The 27,919-nt window shown below is 43.3% G+C and overlaps 1 protein-coding gene and 1 long non-coding RNA gene across 3 annotated transcripts in view; one reads left to right on the top strand and one right to left on the bottom strand.

Moving 5' to 3' along the window:
* The window catches only part of OTOP2 (otopetrin 2), a 43,355-nt gene extending 33,023 nt beyond the window's left edge, over positions 1–10,332 (bottom strand). Inside the window, exon 1 of the mRNA XM_081850786.1 lies at positions 10,112–10,332. The gene's annotated coding sequence lies outside the window, so the exon portion shown is untranslated. The remainder of the gene's footprint in view (positions 1–10,111) is intronic.
* Positions 1,088–27,919, top strand: part of LOC309335730 — a 29,480-nt gene continuing 2,648 nt past the window's right edge. For both annotated transcript variants that reach the window (XR_014153679.1, XR_014153680.1), the window contains exons 1-2: positions 1,088–3,891; positions 26,859–26,972. This is a non-coding gene — a long non-coding RNA (uncharacterized lncRNA). The remainder of the gene's footprint in view (positions 3,892–26,858; positions 26,973–27,919) is intronic.

Raw genomic sequence — 27,919 nt, 5'->3', positions numbered from 1 at the left:
TATATTTAAGAGAGCACATTCCTATGTGCTAGTACAGTAACTGAAGTTTTGCTTTCCCTGTCTATAGAAGTCAACTGTGTGTGTTATCACACCACACCAACCTTTTACAAGTATTGTACCCAAATGTGTTTTTGGGTTGTATTCTAATTGTTCAAGATATATGTTTGGCACATGCACACTGAAGCAAAGGAAACTAGCTATGAAAGTTTGAGTATCAGAAATTTAGTTCCATTTTGATTTTTTTTTAGCACGTTAAGTTAACTTCCACATACTTTCTATAACATGCAAGCTTTGGACTTACAGGTTTTCCCAGTGAGACGTCTGAATGAATGCCCTACTACGGATCACTTCTTTATGCATGTGCAGTGACCTAGGGAAAATGGAAGATCAGAACCTTGCTCGCTGGTGTCCTGAAACACTGCAGGTGTTTTTGGGTTCTTCCCAAATTGAGCAATTACAATCTGCCTACTTGAGTATCCCCTGAAGTTTCAGCAGAAAGGTTTGCTTCCTTCCACAGAAATGTTGTGCAACCTTGCGGTGTGTTAATCATGATTGTAGGTTATTCCACCCCCCAGGAGATGCTGCAATTCTGTGTGGTGGGTAAACTGATCGCAGAATACTGCCATCTGAATATCTTGTGCTCATCTCCTAGGGATGCTTAAATGTCTGGTGCATCTTTTGCCTTGGAGTGTGGATCAGAGGACTGCTTGGTTTATCTCATTCTCAACAATTCCCTGATTCTGGGGTTCTTATGCTAAGCCATAGAAGCAGCCCGAACTGCTGGTTTTCTAAGTGCAAACTTGCTGCCAGCCCACTCTGACACTCCTGAAGATAAAGACTAAGGATATCACCAGGATTGTGATTTAGTTGGCATCCTGGTTTCAGAACAATATCCAACTGACTCAAACTTCTCAAGAGAAACAGTATCACAGACAAAGGACTCAGCTACATTAGTAAAAAACCAAGATTTTGAATTCGTTATAAACATGCAAGATGGCACCAGAGAGCAAAAACAAACAAACAACGAAGCGAATTTACATAGCTTTTTTTCTCGTTTGTTATAACGATTCAATTTCTGACTTATTTATAGCATCCCCCCCCTGCCCCCCGTGTGTATATCCATCCAAAGCAGACTTTGGGTATTATCAGCTGGAAAGTCAGAAAAATGATGCAACCAATCCCAATGGAAGAGAGGCTCTATGATGTAATATAGGAGGGAGAAGAGGGTTGTGGAAAAGGTTCCTATGACGAGAAAAGAAAAGCCAGGCTGAGATCATCAAACGATTCTGCAGCAAGATTTCAAAAACTTTTCAAGTCAACAAACCAAAGTCAATCAATGTGAGACTCAGCAGGCCAGATTTTAAATCCACAAACTCTGGAGATTCATAGCTCTCTGTTCCACCCATTTTGAGACGATGCATGGCTGACCTACAAGCCTAACGTAGGGTTTTGTGGATATATGTTACCGCTGCATTAAAGAGCTCCATTTATTAAGCTTGGCAATTCGTTCCCATTGGGGTGTAAGGACAGGTCAGCATGGCAAGAAGAGCCCAGGAGGAAGCCATCGAGAGAAGCCAGGAAGCGATGTCAATAGTACTACAGAAGCCACAAAATGAACAGCTCAGCTCAAGGTTTTTTCCCTCTCATGCCCAAACTAGGCAAACCTGTTTGGAGAGAATCGTAGGGATGTCAGAAGTTGGCAGCTATTCAGACTGCCTCACCTTGTGGGATACTCAAGAGAGGAAGAAAAGCTGCTGGATCTTGGAAAGACATCTTGCCATCGCCACTCCCACCAACACCAAAGTGGCTCTACAAATAAAGGGAGGCGGCAAAAACCATGGTGTACAGAGGACAGTAATGAAACCAGACATTCAGAACCAAAACGTCAAATATTTATAAGAGGAATGTGCTGCTACAAACATAACCATAAGTAACAATAAATTTACAAACCCCCCCCCCAATGGATTCTGGAGGCACATCAATTGTTCTAACCACTACAGGGCAAGCATAAAATCAGTCCACATAGGCAGCACACCCTTATCACTATTCTAGGTTTAGCATCTACTGGTTCAACTTTATTTTAAAATGTATTTAAAATCTGCTATACACTGAATTCTCTTGCAGTCTGATAACAGTTCACAAGGAGAGTAGTTGCTGGTTCACATTTCTTTTAGCACCCAGCTTTTATTTATGGCACCAATGGTTTATAAATCCAAGCTTATATCAAAGATTTATCGGACCCCAAAGAATCCTGGGAACTGTAGTTTGTTGAGGCTTATGAGATTTGTTAGGACCGCCCCCCCCCCCTCTGTCAAAACAAGGGGCTCTGTGCAGTTTAAAACAGGGCAGGCGAAAAAGAAACACCTAATCCAGCATGGTTATGTTCTTCAGCTAAATAGGCCTCATTGCTCTTCATTACACTGGCGTCTCATCCAAACTAGTATTTTCACAGCCCATTGGAGCTGAAGCACTTGGATGAAAACCAGTTTATTCCAAACGACTAATAAAGCTGAGATGAGCTTCAGCCTTTTCACTTGAGCATGAAGGGGTTGTGGATTTGCAGTCTGGAGGACCCTTAACATGGGTTCACTTCACAGAGCATATAACTCCCAATATCATTCCAACTTCACCGGTTTCCACTTTGCTTCAGGCTCCTGCTGTGGACCTTCAAAAGCACTAAATCAGGAGTGGGGATGTATTTGATTCTATGTATTTTTAAATTTCATTCCATGCTACTCAGAAGAAGAAGAAAACAACTTCACCACCTGCTAGACCTTCGGGGAGCAGAGCGTTTTTCTCACAGTTATTATGCCTTCATTAATCTGGTGTGATGGAAGCCACAAACAAAATGGAGTCACCTCCTTGGCATTCCACCTGTTTCCATCTGACTGGATCAAGGGAGCACTGAGGTAGAACTCAGGAACTCAGCCCACGTTTCTGGACGCCTCGCTACATTTCCTGTGTTATTTGGTTTCCTTATTCACAAAAACAAGAAAATCGAGGTATGTTGACGATTAATTGCTGCATCTAGCAACAGTAGGTTCCACAGTCATGGGACTAGTGTTGTCACCATGGCATGAGCTACTACTGGCTTATGAGATCTCCATTCACTCTAAGGGTGTGAGGGATATGCACCAAACCCGATATGCTCACAATAAAAGACCCACATTCTAGGTGTTGCTCTTAATGCAGGGATGAGGAACTCTGTGGTGCCCTGGTTGCTGTCGGGCGACACCTCCCTCATACTTGACCACTGGCCATATTGGCTGGGGCTGCTGGGAGCTGGAATCCAACAACTGGAGGGCCACAATTTAGCCATTCCTCCCAGACTGTTTTGTCAGGGGGGAGGACACGTCTGTAGTGATCTTGCTCCCAATCCCACCTTCATTTAGCAGTTCAGTAGGAAGGCGTGAAAAGAAGCTCTCCAATTATCCTTCCTGGCTTGAAATCAAGAGAAATTTTAGAGGAAGGAAGCAGAATAATGTGAGTCAAGGAAAAGTTGGGGTTTGGACCAAATCACTCCACCCTACATTGTTTTCAACCTGGGATGGGTTTCAGTATAGAGTGGGGGAGTTTTGAGGGGCGGGGCTGAGGAAACTGGTGATTAAGCAAAAGTGAATGCTTGTTGCATGGCACAAATCAGCTAGGGGCCTTGCATATTTTGCAGCAAGGAAAGGAAATCTCGGGCCTAGGAGACTGAGTGAAGCCCTCCAGGCTTCTTGAGGCAGCCCGTTGACTCTTCCCACACCCTGTCCTTTGCTTGGCTGGAATGTGACAATGTACTAGCATTGCCCTAGTAGGATTCATTGCACTGGCTTCTTCTAGCGCAAAAGCTTCATTGAATCTGGCCCTAAGCATTTAAACAAAAAAGGAAATCTGGTCTGGCTTTTGGTGAGGACAGTTGATCTTTTTCAGAGTGTGAAATTTTAGCATATGTAAGATTTAATTCTGTGGGTTATCTTATATGTGCCACTTCAAAACTGTAATAGGTGACGGTGTTGTGTACTATATCCCTTGCCCCAAAGGTTTATGACAGGACATAGTATGCCACTTAAAGTGTTGCAACATCCTTGCTTCTGATGCTTATTCTGCTAGACCTAGGGAGGGGCAAAAGGCTGGGCACTAATACCCATCCCTAACTCATATTGTGGTTTTCTGAGATTTACCCTCTTTTAAGCTTTCCATGGCAGTCTTAAGAGCTAGAAACCTGGGATTATGTATCCTTTTTCTGTGATGAAACTGAGGAATCCTGATCTGCACAAATATTTCATTTGGGCGAGGGGGCAGCTGTGGAATCATGAAAGAAAAAAATGCATGCTTGAATCACCAGTTACAACTGCAACTATGCATCAAATAATATTTTCTTTTCTTTGTGGGCTATGCTAAATAAAAGTTGTGGCAGTAGAGACGGGTGGGGGAATGGTTTAAAAAGTGGTGGTACCAGTTTGGAGTTTTTACATAAATATGAGCGTTCCCAATTTTCAAATGAAGTGATAAAATCAATTGCAGATTATTGCCATGTGTATATTTGTCACCTCATCACTTTGATCACATTTTGCAACTACCTCTAACATGCGTCTCTTTTAGAAGAAGTGTTGAGAGCCGAACCATTGCATTAGAATAAAAAAGACCTCATTTTATTTCTTCATAAACATGGGATCTACGGTACTTCATTGCCCAGGAAATGATTTTATCGCTCCATAGCTTTGGAAGACCTGTGCTAGACCTGTATGGCTGCATTTTTACCATTTGGTTTTATTCTTGTTATTTTGCAGTTGATTGCGGATTGTGAACTGCTTTGGTGTTTCTTCTTAAAAGGAAAGGCGGTATATAAATACACAATAATGAAGATAATGGGATCAGCGTTTGGCATCTCAAAACACCCACTGCTCCTTCATGTAATCTGGAAAAGAGCACTCTGATAGCTGGTCCTTTAACCTGGTCATCATTTCATATCCCGGGCACAGAGTTCCTATGTAATAGTTGTCTTGGGTGGGTAAGGGGAGCCCATAATCTGATAGAATTGCAAGGATTTAAAACTGCGTCCCCCTGCTCCATATTTTCATTGAGTCTCCAGCATGTCTCTGCAGCCGGGAGATCAGATTTGGAAATTAAGAGGCAATCTGGCACCTATGATACCTATGACAGGTATGCTTGGTATGATGACTTGGGAGTTGACTTGCCAAATGTCACAAGGCTGAAACATGGATACTGGCAGTCTCCTCCCTTCTCACAGATACTTACAGCCGGAAAATTATGGGCCAAAGCCAACAGAAGTCAACTGGGTGCTGGAGACCAGTTTACGAGAGAATTAGCAAAACATGTGAAGGAAGGGAAGAGAAACTGGTACAATCTTATAGATCCCTCCTGCTTCTTCTTTCAAGGTCAGGGGTGGGTTCTGGAAAGCTACCTGCTTTGGCCATTGAGACGCGACAGCAGAGAAGCTCAGCACCCTATTAATCCTTATTAAGCTGAATGGGAGTTATTCCCAACTATAAGTATACATGGATTGCAGCCTCAAGCACCTAAGATTGCCTGCTATGGGGAGTGCAGATCCATAAACGCTGCCTTACCTATCCCTGTAGGCCACACAGGAATGCAAGGGAGAACCAGCCACAGAACAAACAATGTGGAGCTGATGGGGATGGAGAGATGCCAGATTTGTGCCTAAGAGCCTTTCAAGGAAACACAAATGCCTGAACCACTAATAGACTCTTGGCATCCCAGCTAGAGTCACTGCATGTGCTCACCCTAGTCATTTTGGTGTCTCCTCCCTGTGACTCAGCCCTTGCTGATATCTAGCAACAGAGAGTGCTTCTAAGTTAATTACACACATTGCAACTGGAAGTATTTGCACCAAGCTGGAGACTCTGCAAGAGTTCTTTCGGTCATGCAGAAGTGCCTGTGGTAAATCAAGCCACTCCTCTCCTCATTTGTTCCCAGGTCTACCTTCACGTGGCCATAGGGGTTTGGGCAACACACAGACACACAGACCAAACATAGCTCATCAATGGACAATATACTTTAGTCCACGCTAGCAGATGAGTTAAAGTTTAACTGCTAAACCATATGCAAAGTTGGATAGAAGTTATGGCCCCACATCTTTCCCAAGCCCATAGTGTGGTCGCTGGACATGCAGCTTAAGGTGCAATCTTGTGCCATCCTGTCCTTTCTAATCTTTTAAAAAGATCATAGGGCTTCTCCATACATCCTTTTCATTGTGCTTGTGTTTGCAATAGTATTGGGGTAGAATAATAGCATTGCAGATGTTTTGTTATGTTTTTATATGTGCTGGAAGCTGCCCAGAGTGGCTGGGGAAACCCAGCAAGGTGGGCGGGGTATAACAACAACAACAACAACAACAACAGTTGTTGGAAGTGATCCCAAGGGTCATCTAGTCCAACCCCCTGCAATGCAGGAATTTCAGCTATAGCATCCGTGACAGATGGCGTAGGTATATGCAATCTTGCTTTCAGTACTATTTGTGCCTGCAAATGTTTCGGGGCAGACATACTGCCTCATTTCGTGTCTGCTGAAATCCTGTAACTTTTCATACCACAAGAATTCTGGCTTATTTATTTATTTTGTCCCATTTTTATTGTGCTATATAGTGGTACCTTTGTTCTCAAATGCCTTGGTATTCAAACCCAAACAGTGCAAACCCAGAGGTAAGTGTTCCGGTTTGCGAACTTTTTCCGGAAGCTGAACATACTCCGTTTTGAGTGTAACGCTTCTGGTTTGAGTGCCACACTTCCGTTTTTAGCGTTACGCTGACGACTGTCTGTTTTTGCTATTTATTTTATGTTTTTGTGACCTTTTTGTATTGTTTTGTTTTGTTTTTGTGACTGTGTGGAACTCAGTTCAGCTACTGATTGATTGATTGATTGATTGTGTGACTGCAGTGCGTTGTTTATTGCTTTCATTTTGTGGATCAATGGACTCGTTAGAGAGTAAAATTAATGTTAAATTGCTGTTTTAGAGGTTGTTTTTAAAAGTCTGTAATGGATTAATCTGTTTTGCATTACTTTCTATGGGAAAGCATGCCTTGGTTTTGGAATGCTTTGGTTTTGGAACAGACTTCCGGAACGGATTAAGTTTGAGAACCAAGATACCACCGTAGTGCAATAGTGCCTGTCCGGATGGCTATAATTCAGTAACACAGAGGAAGCATAGCAGAGCAACTAATAAAGCAGAATGATGTGCGGATGGTCCAGAGTAAACCCACCACTAATGCATAATTATTGCATCAGTGGCGTGTCACAGAAGACACCAGCAAAAAAGGCAAACACATACAAGGCAGGAGGGGCCCTGAGACTGGCTGCCTGAAATGGGGAGATAGCGTTTATCAGTGAGGAAGCCAAGGCTGCAATTTTATGCATGCTTGCTTGGGTCAGTATCAGCCTCACTGCAGAAATTAACAGGTAATAAACACTGAGTAAATGGAATAAAGTGCTGCCTGTAGGCAGCGTAAGATTTATCTGCAAGGCTGTTGTCCTCAAAACATTTACTTCTACTGAAGCTAGTTATTTCGGATCCCAAATAATTAACTGGAAGACATAGCCATCAAGGAGACTTATAACCCACTTCCTTTCTGCAAAATTGGGACCCACAAGGAAATTAAACAGGACATCTGGCATTTAAGACAACTTATGGGAAAGGTGTTGCCCTAAAAGTTTTATGAATCTTGCTGCGAGGCTCTGAAGCTGCTTAGAGTCTAAGGTGACATTTGAACTTTTCACTCCCAAGCAACAATGCTTCACACACACACCCCTGCCCCATTTCTTCTTTTCTTGGGAAAAATAGTTGTGGTCACCATTCTGCTTTTATGCTTCCATGTATTACCAACTAATAAAAGTTTTAGTCTCCCTCTCTCTCCCTGTGGTATTTATTGCACTCTTAGTTATCTACCTAAATGGCTTCAAAGCTGTGTGTTTTGCAAGACAAATAAGAAAGGAAGGATAAAAGCCAGTGGGAAATGTGTGGACTACAAGCAAGCCTGCATGACACTGAGGCCTCTTCAAGCAAAAACCATTTATTCAGCAGTCATCCTGATTTGTTTCCAAAGAGGTTGGAAGACACAGGTGTTATCCCACACTTTCTGGTTCATTTCCCCATCACTTGCCTTACAGCAAAAAGCCTGAACTTTTTGGGAAGACGTTTTGATGCACAATTCCTAACCTCAACTACCATTGCACAACCAGAATTTGCTGGTCTGTGACTGAATTCCATCCCAAAATAGTGGTAGTTTGGAAGCACCCATACTGTACATTCTATTGAAATAAATGAGAGCTTTGCAGAAAATAAAATAAGACCTATGTATGGTGAAACAAAGAGGAATGAAGCCTGAAAATCCACTTGCTGGATTGCAGACATAACATTAATGGTGAAGGAATTATATACGACAGCTCTATAAACTACAAGGAAGGAGAAAGTACCAATAAACCTCTCTGCCTGAAATTTTGGACAAATATCCTTGCACAACAGTAAGATCCAATAAAGATCTAAATTCCAATCTATGTTCTGCATTTTGAGTAGACAGAAGTTGTAGCCATGGAATCAAGTTGCTATCTATTTTAAAGAGTGACTCCATTTTCTCAGTTACATTATGGATTATTATGGCCTTATATTGTTGTTTATTTTATTTTATTTACTGAATTTGTATACCACCCTATACCCAGACGTCTCAGGGTGGTTCACAGAACAAAATCAAAATATAAAACCACAAAATATATAAAAACACCCCCCCCCCATTTAAAAAGGGCATAGGATGTCAATCAAAAGATGCAAAGGCCTGGTTAAAAAGGAACATTTTTGCCTGTTGCTTAAAGGTGTATAAGGAAGTTACCAGACAAACTTCCCTGGAAAGAGCATTCCAGAGACTGGGAGGCGCTGCAGAGAAGGCTTCTTCTCGTGTTGCCACCCTAGGAGGCACACTAAGAATTATAGATATTTCAGGATGGAGATAGTCAAGAGATTCTTCTCCTGTCCTCCTCAAAGAGAGTTGAAGATAGCAGAGTAAAACCATTGATGCTCACAGTTGCACTCGCTGGTTTTCTTCCCTGGCATTTAGGCTCAGGATATCATCAACCTCATCAGGTACTTGCCAAGGTCTACACCCTTGCAGAGAGCCCATCAACAACACTAAGAGCCTCCTGGCCTTGCTACTCTTTCATCTCTGGCTCTACCTAATCATTGGTCCTCTTTGGATATTTAAGCAGCAGGAATGAAGCAGCAACCATTTCTCTTGAGTCCAGAGGGTGAGGACAAGCAAAAGGGCAGAGATGTTTAAAGGTGGGTCAACTCAGAGAAGAAAAGTTGGCTGAAGGCATCTTGGCCAAACCTGGAGCTGGCTCTGCTGAACATCTTTGACCAGAGGCAATAGAAGGAGGAGGAGTAGGGTGGGAAATAAGTGCATGTGCCACTGACAACCTATCAATCACATCAAATCACATCACCTCCACCTGGTCTACAATCCCAGACAGATATCTGTCTGATATTTTCAGTTCATGTTTTTTTGAGCAGAAACTAACTGACCACCCCATGCCTGTGTCCTGGAAATGTTTGATGGCTCCAACATGCACTTAGATCAAGTTTCAACCAGTTAAAGAGATGAACTATTGACTTCTGTGGCACATTATTTCAGGGTGAAACCCAACTTGTACATGTGACAAATTAACTGGATGACTGTTTTGCTGCACAGCCACCACTAATGCCCAGTGATCTTCCTGTGTGATGAGGACCAAGGCAGAATTCTGGTTATGTTACTCATTCACTCCTAGAGTTCAGAGATGGGTAAGGCACAAAAAAGCACAGAGAGACTTCAAACGAGAACAACAACAACTTTCAGGAGGAGGCAGAGGAAGGCACAGGAATATCATCAACAAGCTAAAACAAATACTAGTAGCTCAGAACCTATTTAACATCCCATATTTTCCAGTCTCATCAGCAAGAGAAGGCAGAACAAGGGGAAACCCTTTAAAACGCAAGCAGTACATTATTTAATGGTAAACTTCAGCATGCCAGAACTCTTTTTTGCTGCTCTTGATCTTGCATATTCCAAGCTCCACTTTTTTTAAAAAAGGAGATAAAGAAGTTATCCTGCTTCACTTACCTTGCTCCATCATCACTCTTCTTTATATTCCCCTGATGCGTGCTGGTTATCCCACAGAAGTGATGTACTGAGGTCTGTTGCTTGCAGTAGGCGTATCAGATAGTAAGTGGGATAAGAAGAAAGCACAGGTGTTGTCTTCAATCCAGGCTGAGTAGACGATCCAGGAAGCTGTTTGATGATGCAGCACTGGGCAACTGAGAGCAGAATGACTCTGGCAGGTGCTTCTATATAGCACTTTTAATTCTGATGAGATTCCCTGCCTCCTCAACCACAGCCCCACCCCTTTCCATGTCCTGCAGAACTCATAGTCTCTGCCACTTGATGCAGGTTGGCTGTGATTGGGCAAACCAGTTGAGAATTCTCTCCCATCTTCCTTCTACACTGAAATGGAGAGGGGAGGGGGGTGGAAGGAATTGTGAAATAAAGTACTTACTGCTTTTCTGTGTGGTGTCTAGATAAGAACTCTGCCCATTGATGCAAAGGGAACTTCACCCTGGAGCAGATCAGATTTATTGTAGAAAGTAAAGTTAAAACACACTGGCTTCTGTCACTAGGTCATCTTGTTCTGCTCTGACTCTGAAATGGGTATTACTCACCTATAAGAAATTAAGCATCATTTTATTTTCTTCTATTTTGTGCTGAACTGGTTATAAAATTTGATTGACCTGAACTGAAATTTCAGCCAGGTGGAATCAAAATAAGAGCAAGCTTTATTTGAAATTATATTGGATGTTTTTATGATAGGTTTTTGGATTTTCTTGTTAGCCATTTTGAATATATGGCCTCCATGGATAAGTGGGGTACAAATCTATTAATGAATAAATAATAAAAACCTATTACTAAATTCAGTTTTTCATGGGGGGGCAGCGGCGGCAGTAGAGAAACTCTACATCGGGGTGGATGACTTGCAGCTCTCTGGGTATTGTTGGACTCAATTAAACAACCTCTGGAGGGCTGCTGAAAACAGCCACCTTTTAACAACTATGTGAAACTAGAGCCAATATTTACTCTTTATTGTTTAAAGTTGAGCTGAAGCCCAAACGGCAAGGAGCTGGCTTTGCAACAAAAGGGAATTTTTCTGTCGATATGATAATCTCCCATTGATTAAAGCAAAAAGTTTCTGGAGAGTGCATTTCAGGCAACAAGGAACCACACACAGCAAAAACAGCCCTTTTTGTTTTGCTACTTGGGCATGCATTTCCTCTGAGCACCAGCTGGGAAAGTGCGTGCCACCGCAAATGTTCTCTGCAAAATCTTCCCAGCCACAGATCTTGCCCAGTCCTATCCTATCCTGCCCCCATATGCAGTGAGAACTGGAAAGTACACTTTCAACCAGGGCGGGGGACCTGTGGCTCTCCAGATGTTGTTGCAGTCCAATGCCCATCAGCTTCCACCAGCATGGCCAATAGTCAAAATAATGGGACCTGTAGGGGGAGGCCCCAGGTCCCCTATCTCTGCACTTAAAAAGCAAGGTTGTGGCTTGCTTCAGTTCCATTTGTTCTTGCTTCTTTATACCGCTAGAGGTCAGTAGGAAGCTTGAGCTGGGCCAGGGCTTACCTGCATTCCCGGGTTTGGCCACAACGAAGAAAATAACAGCATGACCAACTACAATATCATACCTGACCAGCCCACACACATTTGAGGCTGCATAGATCCCATACATTTAAATCACTGCCCTCAAAGAATTCTGAGAACTGCAGTTCACACCCACACACAAAACTATGTTTCCCAGCACCCTTAGCAAACTACAGATCCCAGGATTCTTGGGTGTGTGAACGCCCTCTGAATGTGCATGTGTGTGCACAACTACATGTTACTCAGGTATAGATGGCTTCAGCTCCAGTATCTCACTTTAAAGAATTTAACTGGAGGGGGCGAGGAGGACAAAAGACAGACTGCTTTCCATGTTACCTTTCAAGGGTTTTGGGGGGTACACAGGGGTATGCATACCCCTAAACATTTTGTGAATCTTTGTACTGTACTTTTGTCCATTTACTGTATTTATTTTCCCCGATTTGAACTATAAAATGGTGATTTTCTTGAGTCAAAATGAGAGTACCCATAAACTCCCCCCCCCGAAAAAAGCACTGCAAAATAGTATTCCGTTTCTAAAATGAAAAGTGCTGAAGTGCTAAGCGTACATGATCATAGCAGTAGTATCAGTCAATTCTTTATTGCAGTCCAAAGACCCAAAAGGATAGTGGTAGTAATAATTTGTTTATTTATTCTCTTTGTATGGTCCTTTGATGACATAAGCTCTTGGAGGGTTCATGTGTTCTCTGGTACCAGTACAAACCACTGAAATTTATATCACACTTTTCTTTCTTTCTTTAGATTTATATACCACCCTTCATCAAAAGATTAAAATACAAGATAAAAACGCAAATAGTTAAAACAGAAACAGCTAAATTTTTTGAGTGTTCAAAGTTCTTCACACACATTAAGGGAGCCTGTGGTGCAATGGGTCAGTGTGTCTGGCTGTTAACTAGAAGGCTGGTAGTTTGAGCCCACCAAGACATGACTGTGAGTAGGATTCCTGCATTGCAGGGGGTTGGACTGGATGACCCTCAGGGTCCCTTCCAATTCTGCAATTCTATGGTTCTATTATCCTGGTAAACCGTACCAAGGCCCTATATGTGGGGTGCTACTGGTTCCTGTTTGGGGCTTGGTGCTGTCCAACATTTTTATAAATGATTTGGATGAAGAAATTGAGGGAATACTCATTAAAACTGCAGATGACACCAAACTGGGAGGGGTGGCTAATACCTCAGAAGATAGAATCAGGATTCAAGAACAGGCTGTTTTTAAAAATAATGTCAGGGCTATTTTTCTGTTACAGTACTCACCAACACGGAGTACCAGCCAGTCAGTCAGTCAGTCAGTCTGTCAGTCAGTCAGTCTCTCTGTCTCTGTCTCTCTTACTGTCCATGGCAGCCATTTTCTGCTGGCACCCAAATAACTTTTATCAGTATACAACTGTCAGCACCTCAGTTTTTACAAGGTGTAGACCAGGCCTGAACCATTACTCTGACGTGGTAGAAAGTACAGCATTCACGATGTGGGTTCTGCGCCAGTGGGAATTGCTCAAACAACCTCTTCAAAACACAGAAAAGTAAGGAAAGAATGCAGAGAAACCGCAAGTTACACATTTCTATTTTTTTTTTAAGAAAAGCAATTCTGAGTAGTTACTTGGGGACATTTTGAGCAGGTAAGGACATATTTAAATTTGGCTCCTTCTAGAGAATCATTTCGAAATTGTGTGCCTCATTCACAAAAGCCAGAAGAAAAACATTTCATTACTTTCTTAATTTCCCTTTTACCCTGTTTGCCTACTGAACTAGCAAAATTATTGCTCAATAGCAGGCGTACAGGGCAGCCCTTTGCATTATTAACTTAGCAGTACATCTGTTGAAATTCGTTTTGGCCCAAATGGTCGTCTCCCTCAACCTCCAAGTTAAAAAAAAGAGAGGGATGCCTTGTTAGGCACCAAGGAGATGGAGAATCTGATGCCCACGGATGCCATTAATTGATGCCTAGGACTTGCCAATCAGAAGGTCGGTGGTTTGAATCCCCGCGACAGGGTAAGCTCCCGTTGCTCGGTCCCTTCTCCTGCCAACCTAGCAGTTCAAAAGCATGTCAAAGTGCAAGTAGATAAAGAGGTACTGCTCCGGCGGGAAGGTAAACGGCGTTTCCGTGCGCTGCTCTGGTTCACCAGAAGCGGCTTAGTCATGCTGGCCACATGACCCGGAAGCTGTACACCAGCTCCCTCGGCCAATAAAGCGAGATGAGTGCCGCAGACCCAGAGTCAATCACGACTGGACCTAATGGTCAAAGGTCCCTTTACCTTTACCAATGGTGATTTTAGAAAGCGAAAAAGAAAAGCTACTGGGGTGTGTGTGTGCTAAAACATGTTTTCATGGGAAATCACTCTTGTGAACAATTAAATTTAAATATGCACTAATAAGAAAAAGGATGTGGTGGAATGTTGCTGGAAATGTTTTGGAATGTTTTGCTGGGCGTGGGAAAAGGGCCCAGAGGAATGAGGAAAGGTGAGAGGGACAAGGGATTTTCTCTCCAGCATCATTGAAAGGAGTTGACAAATAGGGGCAGAGGAGGTGATGACTGGCTAAACCCTGGTGTAATTTAATCCGCAATAGATCTCCTCTTCTGGACAGTGTTCATTCCTTACAGGATTCTCCCGTAATATAAGCGAGGCAATAAGAGCTGATGATCAATCCCTATGGCACCACACAGCATTTATTAAAACATATTGAGCTGGGAGACACTAAACGTTACATCATATGCATCCTGTATGTATGTTTACTCAGAATTTAAGCCTCACTGCACTGCAGGAGGGCCTTTTCTGAGATATTTACTAAGTGCATGATCCACAGAAGTTAAGCCCATGCTTAATTCTCTCCCACTGAAATCAATTGAAGTTTAAAAAAGCACTTTGACTGCACAGGTTGATTTCCAGTTGAACGCCTACAGGCAGGGCCTGTTTTTATTTTTGTAACATGTCAATTATAAGTTTAAGTGTCCTATGAATAAGTAAAGATAAGCATTCATATAATTAGCATCTTAATTTACAATGCAAGATGGAGATGTGTATACATGACACTGGACACATGAACTGATTTGGCTGTTTTCAGACCGTTGCTAGTTTGTAGATGGGATCCAATAGCAAACGAGAAAATTCACATTGCACAATTAAAGTGGATTTGGCTCTCTTGCACAACAAATCCAGCTTTTCTTTTAATAGACTTTTTGCGGTAAGGAAAGTGGTGGGAAAATGTGCTGGAATGTGTGGGATAATGATTGCTTGCAATGGCACAAGAAAGCGTGGCATAGCCATCAATTGATGGTAAGTTATACAACCTTTGTACAAAGAAATCAGGACGGATGCTTTATAAACAGGTTGGAATCAATCTTTCTTTCAGCTTCAGGGATGCTTGTAATCTTGCAAACAGGTGGTTCAGAATTGTTTCATGTGTGTGAACTATTGGCTTGCAAGTGTCCACACACACACTCCAGGGTTTTTAGACACTATATGCGTTGCTTGCAGTCCACACCAGTGGGATCTATCCAGGCTTGGTCTGTCTACACAGCAGTTTAAAACTGACCCAATATTGTTCTCTCCCCGCCCCCCCGCCTGCCATATTTCACCCCTGCAAAGTCTCTCTTAAGGTGCTATCAAGCTCATTCCCAGGCCATTTCACTCCCCAAGCACACAAAAACCAAGTGGTTGTTTTGGGGTCTTTTTCCTTCTGCTTTGTTTCTGCTTTCGCCAACACAAAAAGTGAAATCGCCAGTGTTCTGAACAGCTGTAAGTCAAGGAGGTAAGGGAGGGAGGTTTTTTGTGATGAGAGACAGGAGTCTGAATTTAATGTGATGTGATCTGAGTGAGTGGAAGGCTACCAAATCCTGACCATATGCTAATGGATCAACATTTGCTCAAAATTTTAATACAGACCTTTTTTGGGGGGCAGAGAAGCAATTTGCACTAAACTGGTATATTGAGTATCTGTCTCTTTTCTCTATCTATCTATCTGTGCTACATCATATATCAGTGTATCATATCTGCACAGTGAATCTCCCTCATGCATATTGTAGAACCGGAGGGGAGGGGGGTCCGTGGCATGAGCTCATGTCACCTGGACTCTCCCCCTTTCCACTTGCCATAGTTGTTATTCAGGTTAAGTCTTGAGCCCCACAGTGCTCTTAGGTTTGGGCTGACAGGCTCTGATGGAAGAGGAGGAAGCAGCGGTGGTGGGGCAGGCAAAATTGTTGGAGCCTTGTGAGTTAGTGTACCATGCCTCATCTTTGAAATTTTGGCAGGAGGTGTGGGAAAACTTGCTGGGACATCTTCATCACTTCCATCCAGTTCTGAACTTCTTGTCCTGCTCCTGAATCGTGACTCCTGAGAACGGTGTCTTCTGCTGAGCCTGTATTGTTACAAGTAAGAGCCTCTAACTGTGTTTGTTGGGTGACAGCCAAGAGAGGATGACAGTCCAAATTATCTCCTAGTGGTGCAGCAACAAAACGGCTAGCACATTTGCAAAGCTAAGCAGGGTCCAATATGATTTCAAATTGGATGAGGAACCACGTGTTGATATTCCTGCATTGCAGCGGGTTGGACTACATGGCCATTGGGATCACTTCCAACTCTACAATTCTATGCTTCTATATTATTTTTAATGCTGATGTTTTGTGCAGGTGTAGTTTTGGGCAAGGCTGGTGCATTAAAAACAAATATATATATATGTGCACCAGGAGCATGCCTTCAGTAGCCAGAGGAAATAGGCACACTCTTATTGTGTAGGCCACAGAAACAAAACGGTTTCATTGTGCTCAGGTGAGGAAGTCGGGGGTGTGGCAGTAGAGAGCACTGAAAGCAGTATAACTGGTCGCCACACACGACAAACCACCCACTGCAAAAAAGTGCCAAGGAACATCCACAGCAGCAGCGATTGTGGATAACAAATGACATATTTTTCCTGTCTGAGGAATGGGAAGAAAATACCAACTGACATTTGGATGAGGGCAATGTTGTGTAGATGATACAAAAATATGCAAACATGGGATGCATAAAATTCAGTTTCAACTGATTGATCTCTCTCATTCACACTCTTTCTCTTTCTCTCTTTGTGTGCATGTGTATAAGCCAGAAAAGTAAAACATTTTGTATTTTTCTGTTTATTTGATGTTGAAATTTGATTGTATTTTTTTTTAAATCAACATTATAAATGACTGGAATAAATTTGATTATTAGTCTTATAAAAGAAGTACAAAATTTGCCTCAAATAGGTGTTTTCAGTCCCATCAGTTTCAGTGGGAGGGTTTTATGTATGGATTATGCCCATTGTGATTTTTTTTTAAATGAGAGCACCCATTGCCCAAAGTTCTCCACGTACAAAATAAACACATTTAATATCGCATACATACACACAGACATGCTTAAAACTGCATGCTCAAAACCATAAAATTCCCTAGGGATGCATCACTTGAATGCCTGCATAAGCTAAATGTTTCATGACCTGAGTCAGGCTTGGAGTCCTCTGAAGAGAATGCCCTTCTGCAGGCTGCTTATAGGATGACATACCATACCTGTCTTGTTAACACCACACTGCTGTTCCTCCTGTGGTGTGTAAAGTATGGATGGAGGCAATCTCTAAGCTAAATAGATGCAAATTCCAAATAATGCACAGATTTACCCTTTCACTGGCTCAGCATCTGGTTTTCATTATAATGGAAGTTTCAGAAGCCGAATGTGTCACAGTCACACAAACTGTGTCAGCCGGCCAGCCTGACTGCATTGGGAAGCCCTGCCTGCACTTGGTGAGGCCTTGGACTTCTGCTGCAAAGTACTAAATCGCACCACTGCCATTCAGTACTTGAAACTGGTACTCTTGCTTAGTGCCTAGTTCATATGCTAGGCCCGAAGCCAGACCTTTATTTCTTAGTGCTTTTTTACTTCTTGTTGCTAACTGGGGGGGGGGGGGAGCTTTGTTTACCTTTTTTTAAAAAAATATTTGAAGTGACCATGTTTTAAGTTGATGTTAAATTGGTCTGTTCTGTTTCCGACTGCCGCACTATTATTTTAAGCTGCCAGCCTGAAATTTAACTGTCCCTTTGTCTTGTGTCAGTTATGTATACCCATATAATCTGTTGTGATGAATTTAATTGATTCAACTGTATACTGTATATTGGTCCAACCCTGTAGGTTTTTTAAAAATTGGATGATCGTCGTCCTAAACTACCTTGAGAAATATTAATTGGAAAGTGGAGTATACAAGTAATAACAACAACGCAGTTTATTTATCTGTCCAGTTTGTAAGACACTGTATGTGTGTGTGTGTATGCAAATACCGTTTATTACAGTTGAGCTATTTAGAAAAAGACCAGAACATGATGAAAGTGTAATACAAATAAGTATCCCACCCATACCCAGAATGGAAAGTCATCAGACCTCTTGCCTTGTTAGGTCCAAGTAAGTGAGCATTTACTGCTGCTGTTGAGATTTTTTTTTTTTTTTAAGAAGCTTGAAGTCTACAAAATCCATGGCAGAGCTATATAGTGGTGCAGCAAAAATATACGAATTCAGTGTTTCTCAAAGCTTGGCCACCAGCTGCTAGACTATAACTCCCATCATCCATAGCTAGCAGAACCAGTGACCAGGCATCTTTAGAAGCCATCTGAAGGCAGTCCTTTACAGGGAATTTTTTTCATGTTTAATGTTTTATTATATTTATATATATGTTGGAAACACATTATTATTACTATTACTGTTATTGTTGAATAGGATCATCAGATAAATGTAGGCGGGTATGTTAATATAGTCTATAGCATCTTGGCGAATCAAACACATCTAGCCCCACCCTGCTCATTTGCCTACCCAGTTGGGAAACGAGAAGGGGCTGGCTGGGTGTGGGGGAAGAGGGTTGGCAAAGGAATTGGTGGGTTGGTGAATAGAGCAAGCCGGGTTGGCAGCCCCTAGTAATATTATTTGTGTGTGTGTGTAGATTATGCAATAATTGTTTGTGTTTTTAATAGAACCAGTAAACTTCTCCTTGAGAACGAGTGAGGCAGGAATTAGGGGGGGAAATATTGCGGATAAACTTGACATTGAGATTTTCAAATAATTCCATCCTTAGTTTGGTGGCAGCAGGGAATTTTCAAGCAGCTCTTTAGCATAGGTGCTGCTGCTGGGTAAGTGCAGGGCATGTGAAACCAAATTATAATTCCTAGGAGGAGCAATGCAACAGAATGCTTGCCCAGCCCTTTGGATGGTAGTGACGGTGCACTGTGGACATTGTGAGGGGTTATTATTTGTAGCCATAAAACTGGGCTGGCTGGCTTCTTTCTCATCTGAGGATGTGCAAGAGAGATGCCAGTGTCAGTGTCAGCCACACTAAGTATGTTTATAACCTGTTTTGTGCAAGCACACGTGTCACCTGCTGTCCAAGGCCTGCTGTCCTGCACACTAACAATCCATGCACGTTGATTTTATAGGCACAGAGAAACTATAATCCAATCTCTCCTAAATTCGAAAGGTTTCTTCTGTGGCTCCTCTTCCATGTCTGCCTGTCAGTCAGTCAGTCAGTCAGTCAATCAATCAATCAATCAATCAATCAATGCAGCGCCATAGACTTTAGCATGAAGTGCAATCCTATGCATGTTTACTCCTAATGGGATTTAATAGGCCTGGCATCCACTCCTGGCATGCATGGCAAAGCAAACAATGGATTCCCTGGGAGGGCTTAATGACACGGCTAACCCCACAGTGGATGCTCCGGTTTGGTGGCTGTGCTGAGTGGAGTTCTGGGTCTGCTTTGCATATGTGCAGTGGCTGGTGCTGCCTTGCTAATGATGCTGGCACTGCCCGACCTGCACATCTCCGCACAAGGCCAGCCCCAGGGTGGCGTTGGCTAGTTCAGGTGCACCAAGTGGATCCACAGCTCTCCTCAGCACAGCTACATCCCCTGGTCAGTCATTGCCCCCTGGTCAGTCATTGCTAGACAGCCAGCTCAACTGAAGTGGCATGGTGGGCTGCCCTGACCCAACTTGTAGACAGTGGATGTAGGGTAATGATTGCTGGATCCAACATCACATGCACACACTCCAACATTTATCCGATGAAAATAGGGACATCCTATTCAACAACAACAACAACAACAACAACAACAACAATAATGTTATTATTTGTACCCCACCCATCTGACTCAGCTGCCAGAGTCACTCCGGGTGGCTTCCAACATAAGGGCTGCCTTCAGGTGCCTTCTAAAGGTTGCAAGTTACTTACCTCCTGGGCTCTGGGGTTACACAATTCCATACCTTCCAACGTTTCTCCGATGAAAATAGGGATGTCCAAAGGATAAGCGGGACATTTGGGGATCAAATCAGAAACCAGGACGGCTTCTCTAAATCCGGGACTGTCCCTGAAAAATAGGGACACTTGAAGGGTCTGCACATAAACTTCCCATAAACAAATCCAACTGAATGCTAGATAAATAGGTCATGTCATGTAATCTCCCTGTAAACTTTGTGCCAACAAACCAGGAGGAATGTTCAATGAAAGGTTGCATCCAAATTAGGGCTAGCTAACCGTTTTTGGTCTGAGGCCGACATTGTCCCCTGGCCATCTCCCTGGGGACTGCATGCCAAAGTGGGTGTGGCAGAAGTGCACAAAGAGGGTGTTGCCAGACATATATTTAATAATTCAGCATCATTTCATTAAATTAAATTCATTAACACTTAAATAATTTGGGAACTCTTGTTTTTATTATATAAGCAGCGTCAATGTCCTCAAATCGCAAAACAATGGATAATTAATTTCCTGATTCCAGTCTTGATCAAACAAGTACTTGACATATGTAGGGTGCTCAGCAAGCACTTAGCACAGAAAAGTGGCTTTGTGAAACTTCTGGCATGGCAGAACAGTGGCTGCTTTAATGTGCAATCTCTGCTGGGGCTAGCCAGCCGCTGCTGATCATTCACTGGGCAGGCAAGGCTTCCCAGAAGTGCTCAAAGGTGACTGAGCATTGCAAAAGCAGTCATGAATGAGGAAGTGGCAGGTAGCCTACTGGGTACGGTTCTGCTGCTGTTGAGAATGGCTGGAGAGGGAGCATGACACCACCACCCGAGATAAAAAAAACCCAGCGGAGAACATCACACTGCAGTACAGTCATACCTCGGGTTACAGACGCTTCAGGTTGCGTTTTTTCAGGTTACGGACGCTCCGAAACCCGGAAATACTGGAATGGGTTACTTCCGGGTTTTGGAGGTTGCGCGTGCGCAGAAGCGCCTAATCACAATAATAATAATAATTTATTATTTGTACCCCGCCCATCTGGCTGGGTTTCCGCAGCCATTCTGGGCGGCTTCCATAGAAACCAAAAATACACTAAAATATCACAGATTAAAAACTTCCCTGAACAGGGCTGCCTTAAGATGTCTTCTGAATGTCATTTATTGCTTTGACATCTGACGGGAGGGCATTCCACAGGGCAGGCGCCACTACCAAGAAGGCCCTCTGCCTGGTTCCCTGTAGCTTTGCTTCTCGCAATGAGGGAACCACCAGAAGGCCCTCGGCGCTGGACCTCAGCGTCCGGGCAGAACGATGGGGGTGGAGACGCTCCTTCAGGTATACTGGGCCGAGGGCGTTTAGGGCTTTAAAGCTCAACACCAGCACTTTGAATTGTGCTCGGAAACGTACTGAGAGCCAATGTAGGTCTTTCAAGACCGGTGTTATGTGGTCTTGGCGGCCACCCCCAGTCACCAGTCTAGCTGCCGCATTCTGGATTAGTTGTAGTTTCCGAGTCACCTTCAATGTGCCGCTGTGGGTTGCATCCCGCATGGATCACGTTCGCAACCTGAGCGTCCACTGTATATATTTTTTAAATGTTGAGGGAACTTGGTGATCATTAAAAATAATTGGGGTCTGGGGTCCATGTATCAAGTGAATGGTAGCCTTTTATTATATGTGCTAGTTGTGGGGAGCTCAGGCACCGATCCTTGGCATGGGAAATGGCGTGATACAATCATATCCCTATGTTTTTGTGAAATGTTGGAAATGCAATTTCCAGTCACAGCCTGCAAAGTGTCAAACGTGGGCACTTCACCACTTGGGCAGAGTTGCACACCAAAAATTGCATATTAGGATAAATTTGTACTTAAAGGCTGATGCATTTTCTGGAGCGTGTGTATAACAAACTAATGCAGATATGCGGAGAACTGAAGACTGGAAAAATGAGAACCCCAAATTGATGGATTCATCCACAACCTTAACTTCCTTTGGGAAATGAATGGTAAAATCTGGGGAAAGTTGCATAGCTCTGATTTCCTTTTCCCTCACCTGCAGTATGAGGGTTCTTTGGCTAAGCTTAGTCTACTGGCAAATTAGATGGATCTCATTAAGTCTGGCTTGCTGTTCCTGCCAGCACCCTGAGCAAGCTGATACCTGTGCTTCTTGACTTTTCAGCTACCGGCTTGGAAAACATGTCAGATTACTCCAAATGAAGTATTGCTTTAGCAGCTGTCAGTGGAATGTTAGATGATTTAAAGCGACCAATTTTCTCTCCTGTCCAGGCTGCACTTGAGGCAGGTTCCCCTATCACCTGCGCCTAGTTAACACTGTTGAATTAGGGCAAGGTTCCCTCTGGCTGTTGGCACAGCGTCACAGAGGCCTTTGGGGCTTGCTGGACCTGTTGTTCCCAGTAAGAGATGGCGCATTGCTTTGCGTTGCAAGTAAACAGTGCTTTCTGTTGTTGCTCTATAAGCAGTTCCAGGACCATATGTGACGACTTGTGGGTGGAGTGCGGGGAAAAACAACTCACAATACAAAGGAACGGTGACAACTAGTTGTTTCATTTTAACATAACGGGATGAGGGTGAATTCTTTAGGGCAGACTCTAAACCACAAAAGTAAGAAGGATAATCAGGATTTGTTTATATGTACTGTATATTGCATTTGATAGTGCAGCAACTCTTACTATCCTCTTTATATCCACTGGGTTTCCCCCCACCCAGCCATTGGAACTGATGAAAATGTCTGTATCATGACATTTGCCATTGTGCATAACAACAATATTTATTTATTTATAAAAAATATTTATATACTGCTATTCATTTTTTTTTTTTAAGAATCAGAATGGTTTACAAGAACCATACGTAAAGGACAATGCATACCATTCGAAAATGTTTAAATCAGAAAGCAGCCAATCACAAATGAATCTCAACTTATGCAGGGTTCCATTCTGGGATCACCTGTAAAGCCAAAATTGTATATAGTCAAAAATACATTGGGTTCGATGGTGATTGGGGTTGCCAAAGTCATTTTTCTTAGAACCCCACCCCTTTTTATTTTTTATTTGCGAAGTGTGTAAAGCTGAATGTGCACAAGTTGAATGTGCATAATTTGTGAGTTACCTATACTGTGGAAATATGCATTATTACCGTAGTTCCCTGCATAAGCCTGATGGAATATAAAGTCTTCAGCAGGAATTTAAAAGTTGAAACGGAAGGTGCCTGCTGAATCTCTATTGGCAGAGTATCCCAAAATGACTGCCACGCTCTCGTGTTAAAAAATGGGAATTCCCTGTTTTCCTGGGAAAGTTGAGGGATAACCAGGCCACTGCATTCTGCTCTAGTTGGAGTCAGGTCCAAAGGCAGCCCCACATAAAGTGTATTGCAGCAACCCAGCCTTTAAGTTACCAAGGCATTGACTACAGCGATTAGTCTATCCCTGTCCACAAACAGCCCCAGCTTGTGAATCAGACAAAGCTGGTAAAAGGTAATTTTCTAATTTCTCCCTTACTGAAAGCCTTGCACCTAGTTCCCAGCTGACAAATGTCTGGGAGGCTGAATATGTAACTACCACAGCAATCTTAATATTATAATTATAGATAATGTTTTCAGTAGTACTAATGTTCAGGAAATTGCACCTAGGATTATTGCCTAAAAGAATATTTTATAAATATAAAGCACCACCCAAAGAAGCTGTTTGCCCTAGTTGTAAATAGCATATCAGGATTTGGTTTTTTTTTAATAGGAAGCAAGGAGGAAAGGCTTAATCTCCCTTTTCTCACCAGCTCAGACCAGTTGGTTTCCCCAGACACAGAACGGGGAATTCTGAATTACTTTCCAGTTTCAACAGACTCATTTAAGAAGCCCTTCTCTGGGTGTCCTCAATAAATTTGTCCCATAGAGTGGTCAGCCACGCATTGCCAAAGTTGAGGATCTGCCATACTCCTCAACCATCCTGATTTGAGAGGGACATCCTGGAATTACAGAAGCCAACCCAGCTTCTGATTGGATCCCGTAATGTCCCATTTTTTGGTTGGGCACTCTGGCACATGCTAGCAGCTCGTGCTAGATCTCTGGCCCAAAAGATGCCTGTTCTTTGGTTTCGCGCTCTTGCATGAATCAGCTGGCTCCTGCAAAAACTCGGGGCCAAATGAGCATCCCCATTTTAATCAGTGCGATATAGGAGATTATTATTTGTGACACCCAAAAAAGTAGGGGGCAAAAGAGGACTCCAATTTGCATATGGTAGCTTAAGTGTATAGATACCAATTTTGAAAGAAATTTGTAACATTTAAATTGGAATATGGTACAACATTGTAAAAGCATAAGAAATGGGTCCGTAAATGCGTGTTTGGGTTAAAAGTGGGTCCTGAGTTTCTAAAGGTTGAAGAGATCTGCTCTAGAGGACACTTTCAAACAGAGGTCTGCCCTCTACAAAGTAGGGCAAGGAGACATCATTTGAACTGAACCTGGTGGCCAGAAGAAGAAGAATAGGAGGAAGAGTTTGGACTTGATATCCCACCTTTCACTCCCCTTAAGGAGTCTCAAAGCGGCTATCAATCTCCTTTCCCTCCCTCCCTCCCAACAAACACTCTGTGAGGTGAGTGAGGCTGAGAGACTTCAGAGAAGTGTGACTGGCCCAAGGTCACCCAGCAGCTGCATGTGGAGGAGCGGGGAAGCGAGCCCTGTTTGCCAGATTATGAGACTACCGCTCTTAACCACTACACAGTGGCGTAGCGTGGGGGGTGCAGGGGGGCCCGGCCGCACCGAGCGCAACATCTGGGGGTTAGGGGTAGGGGTAGGGTTAGGGGGCGCAAATCCAGGATTAGGGGGCGCAAATTACTTGCCTTGCCCCGGGTGCTGACAACCCACGCTACGCCACTGCCACTACACCACACTGGCTCTCACTAGGGGAAGGCCTTTTCAACACTTCTGGCTGCAGAATTCTCTCATTAGAGAGATTGTCCTCCTGAGACCCATGCTGTGGCAAAAGGCCTTTTTATTTTCTCAGGGTTTCTTTTAATGCTCTTTGCACTATTTTCTGTTGCTGCCTTTATGCTGGTTTTATTCTGATCAGATTTTATGCTTGCATTCTGCTTTTTCACTTCATGGAGGTTTTAACTTTTCTTCTTGAACCACCCAGAGAACTTTTTATTAATGGGCGGTGTAGGAATGTTGTAAATAAACACAAGCAGAGTTTTGAATCAGGTACTTCAAGTTGGATCTAGTTTGACCCTGAGTTCATAACCCGGCAGGCCTCAAGCACGCATAATTGCACTAATGGATCCATAACCTCCTACACGCCTGCAAATGAACCAGTCTCTTTTCTTCTCCTGCCAGTTTCAAATGGCACCTGGAAATTTAAGTCTTAAACATAAAGGGGGAAATATGGTGCCCAGGGAGGAAGAAACCTGGGTTTTAGCCAATAATCCTCCAGCTTTGCCAAATATTTAGCAGCTACTGCTTGCCAAGCCTAATTAATGTGTCCTGATGACCAAGTTAAGCACCTACTGTTTATCCTTTACATAATCTCAACTCAAGATGTGTGAGCGAGCCATTGACTTACACTGGTATACTTTCTTCAGGGTTATGTGCCATGCAGGACCAAACTAAATGATGTGTAGCCAGCTGACTTAAAGATGCATTTAAGGGCCCAGGTACAAAGCTAATGTATCGGCTAGTTTGGCCCTATGGTCATCTAACAGGGCCCAGTTCCCCTTGAGTTACATATTACTCTGCTGTTGGCCATAGCTCTGGGGTCTCTGAGACCTACAGCCTTCATTTCTCTCCACACACCAGACCAGGAAATTGTATACACCCTTCCTTGGGACTTCTCACGACTCCATAATGGCTAGCCCAAAAGTTATTTACATCAATCATCGCTTGGAAATGTACTTGCATAATTGTGTTAGGAATTCCATCACAAGCAGTGGGACGGCGCTCTAAATTACCCATAAGAGTTGAGGCAGGAATTGTCTAAACCAGGTTGTAATTTGGTTATATAAGTGGCAATGGAAGCAGGAGAGTCCATCGTTCGTTCTTCCTGCATTTGGTTTCACCCTGCTGGCTTTAAATAAATCAATTAAGGAACAAAACACCATAGGAGGTGGCAGGTGACCTACAAATTTTCACATTTCCTTGGAGGAGCCTGAAGATGAGACATGCACTTGAGGGTATAAGGTGGATGCTCTCAGAGGCATACCTAGTGTCCCTTGCACCCTTGGCAAGTTGCTATATTGGCACCCCCCTCCCCTGAAAAAAACAACAACCTGAGAAGCAGGCAAGGTTGCCTGAACAGGAGGACCATGGCTCCTTGGGGCTGAATGGGACATTTGTGCCACTCTATGCCTGGAGGCCATTCCATCTCCTCCTCCTCCTGCAGCAGGAACAGCAGTTCTTCCTGCTAGAGATCCCAGCGGATTCCTTCTGCCAGCAAAACAGATGCTGGAGTGCTGAGCACTGGGTGAGGGGGGTGCTCCCGCTGTTGGGAGGACTTCAACACCTGATAGGTGATTTTTGCACCCCCGCTGGGCTTGCGGCCTCAGCAGGAGCTGGTTTCAATTACCCCTAGGAATGCTCTCATTTTGGTGTAAGGTGTATGCCTCCATCTTCTTGGCAAGCTCTGAGGGATCAGAGTACTAGGGTACTAGATAGAAAAAGATAGGAAGGGAGATTCTCAAAGAGAAAACACCTTGCCAAGAAAGTAAGAAATGCCCACCTCTGCCAGTGCCTTCAAAACCAGATTTATTGGATTGCGTGGTTTCCTTATCCTAGTCAGTCAAAGACAAGGAACACCAACTAAGTAACACAACTATCTGCCACAGATACGGTGAGATGAAAACCGGCTGCTCAGATCCCATGAAGAAGGCCTCAAAGCATAAACAACCATAAAAAGATATCGTTGGGGTTTTTTTTGTGTGTGTGTTTCCTTACAAGTTCGTAGATGACAGAGAAGCTTAAGTGACTTCAAGAGCTGGGGACGTGTGACTGAGGCTTTGAACCAGATTGTCGACACTTCAAATCCCACCTTACTTTTCAAGTCATTTGGAACCTTTAGGTACATCACTATTTCTCAGCCTCAGTTCCTCATCACCAATATTGACTCAAGGTGTGAACACAGGGCACTGTAAAGTGGGTTTGATGTGTCCCATGTGTGTGTGTGTGTTGTGCATTATCCGCACAACATCCTGTTCCAAGTTCAGTTTGTACTACTACCCCCCACCCCAATTTAATTTGGATTTTCCTGATCCAGAGATAATGTAGTAAGTTGGGGGGAATCCAACATAAAAATCACATATTACGCAGGACATGCTGAAGTGCATTGTGTGGGAGTGTGGTAGCAGTGTTTTTTTTTTAAAAAAAAGTGTGTGACAATTGTTTGCTGGGTGCCACCTATCACCACAAGCACTACTTCCATTGGTGAGGCATTCCTTGGTGGGTTGCTAGTGGGGACAGGTGCAACACACAACAGATTAAAACATTCTCATTCTAGATATCTGGATAAAAAGGTAAAGGGACCCCTGACTGTTAGGTCCAGTCGCGGATGACTCTGGGGTTGCGGTGCTCATCTCGCTTTATTAGCCGAGGGAGCCGGCATACAGCTTCTGGGTCATGTGGCCAGCATGACTAAGCCGCTTCTAGTGAACCAGAGCAGCGCACAGAAACGCCGTTTACCTTCCCGCCAGAGCGGTACCTATTTATCTACTTGCACTTTGACATGCTTTTGAACTGCTAGGTTGGCAGGATCAGACTGAACAACGGGAGCTCACGCCGTTGCAGGGATTCGAACCACGATAGGGATAGGGATAGGGATAGGGATAGGGATAGGGATAGGGATAGGGATAGGGATAGGGATAGGGATAGGGATAGGGATAGGGATAGGGATAGGGATAGGGATTGGCTTGTCTAAAAAAAGAAATGTTTTTAGCAGCCGTTTAAAAGATTGTAGTAAAAGTGCCTGCCTGTTATCAATAATAAGGGTGTTTCAAAGTGTATATATGTACT

Source organism: Podarcis erhardii (assembly GCF_964252035.2).
Source record: "Podarcis erhardii genome assembly, chromosome: 2".
NCBI lineage: Eukaryota > Metazoa > Chordata > Lepidosauria > Squamata > Lacertidae > Podarcis > Podarcis erhardii.
The sequence above is the reverse complement of the archived record's forward strand: the minus strand, read 5'-3'. Positions and strand labels throughout refer to the sequence as shown.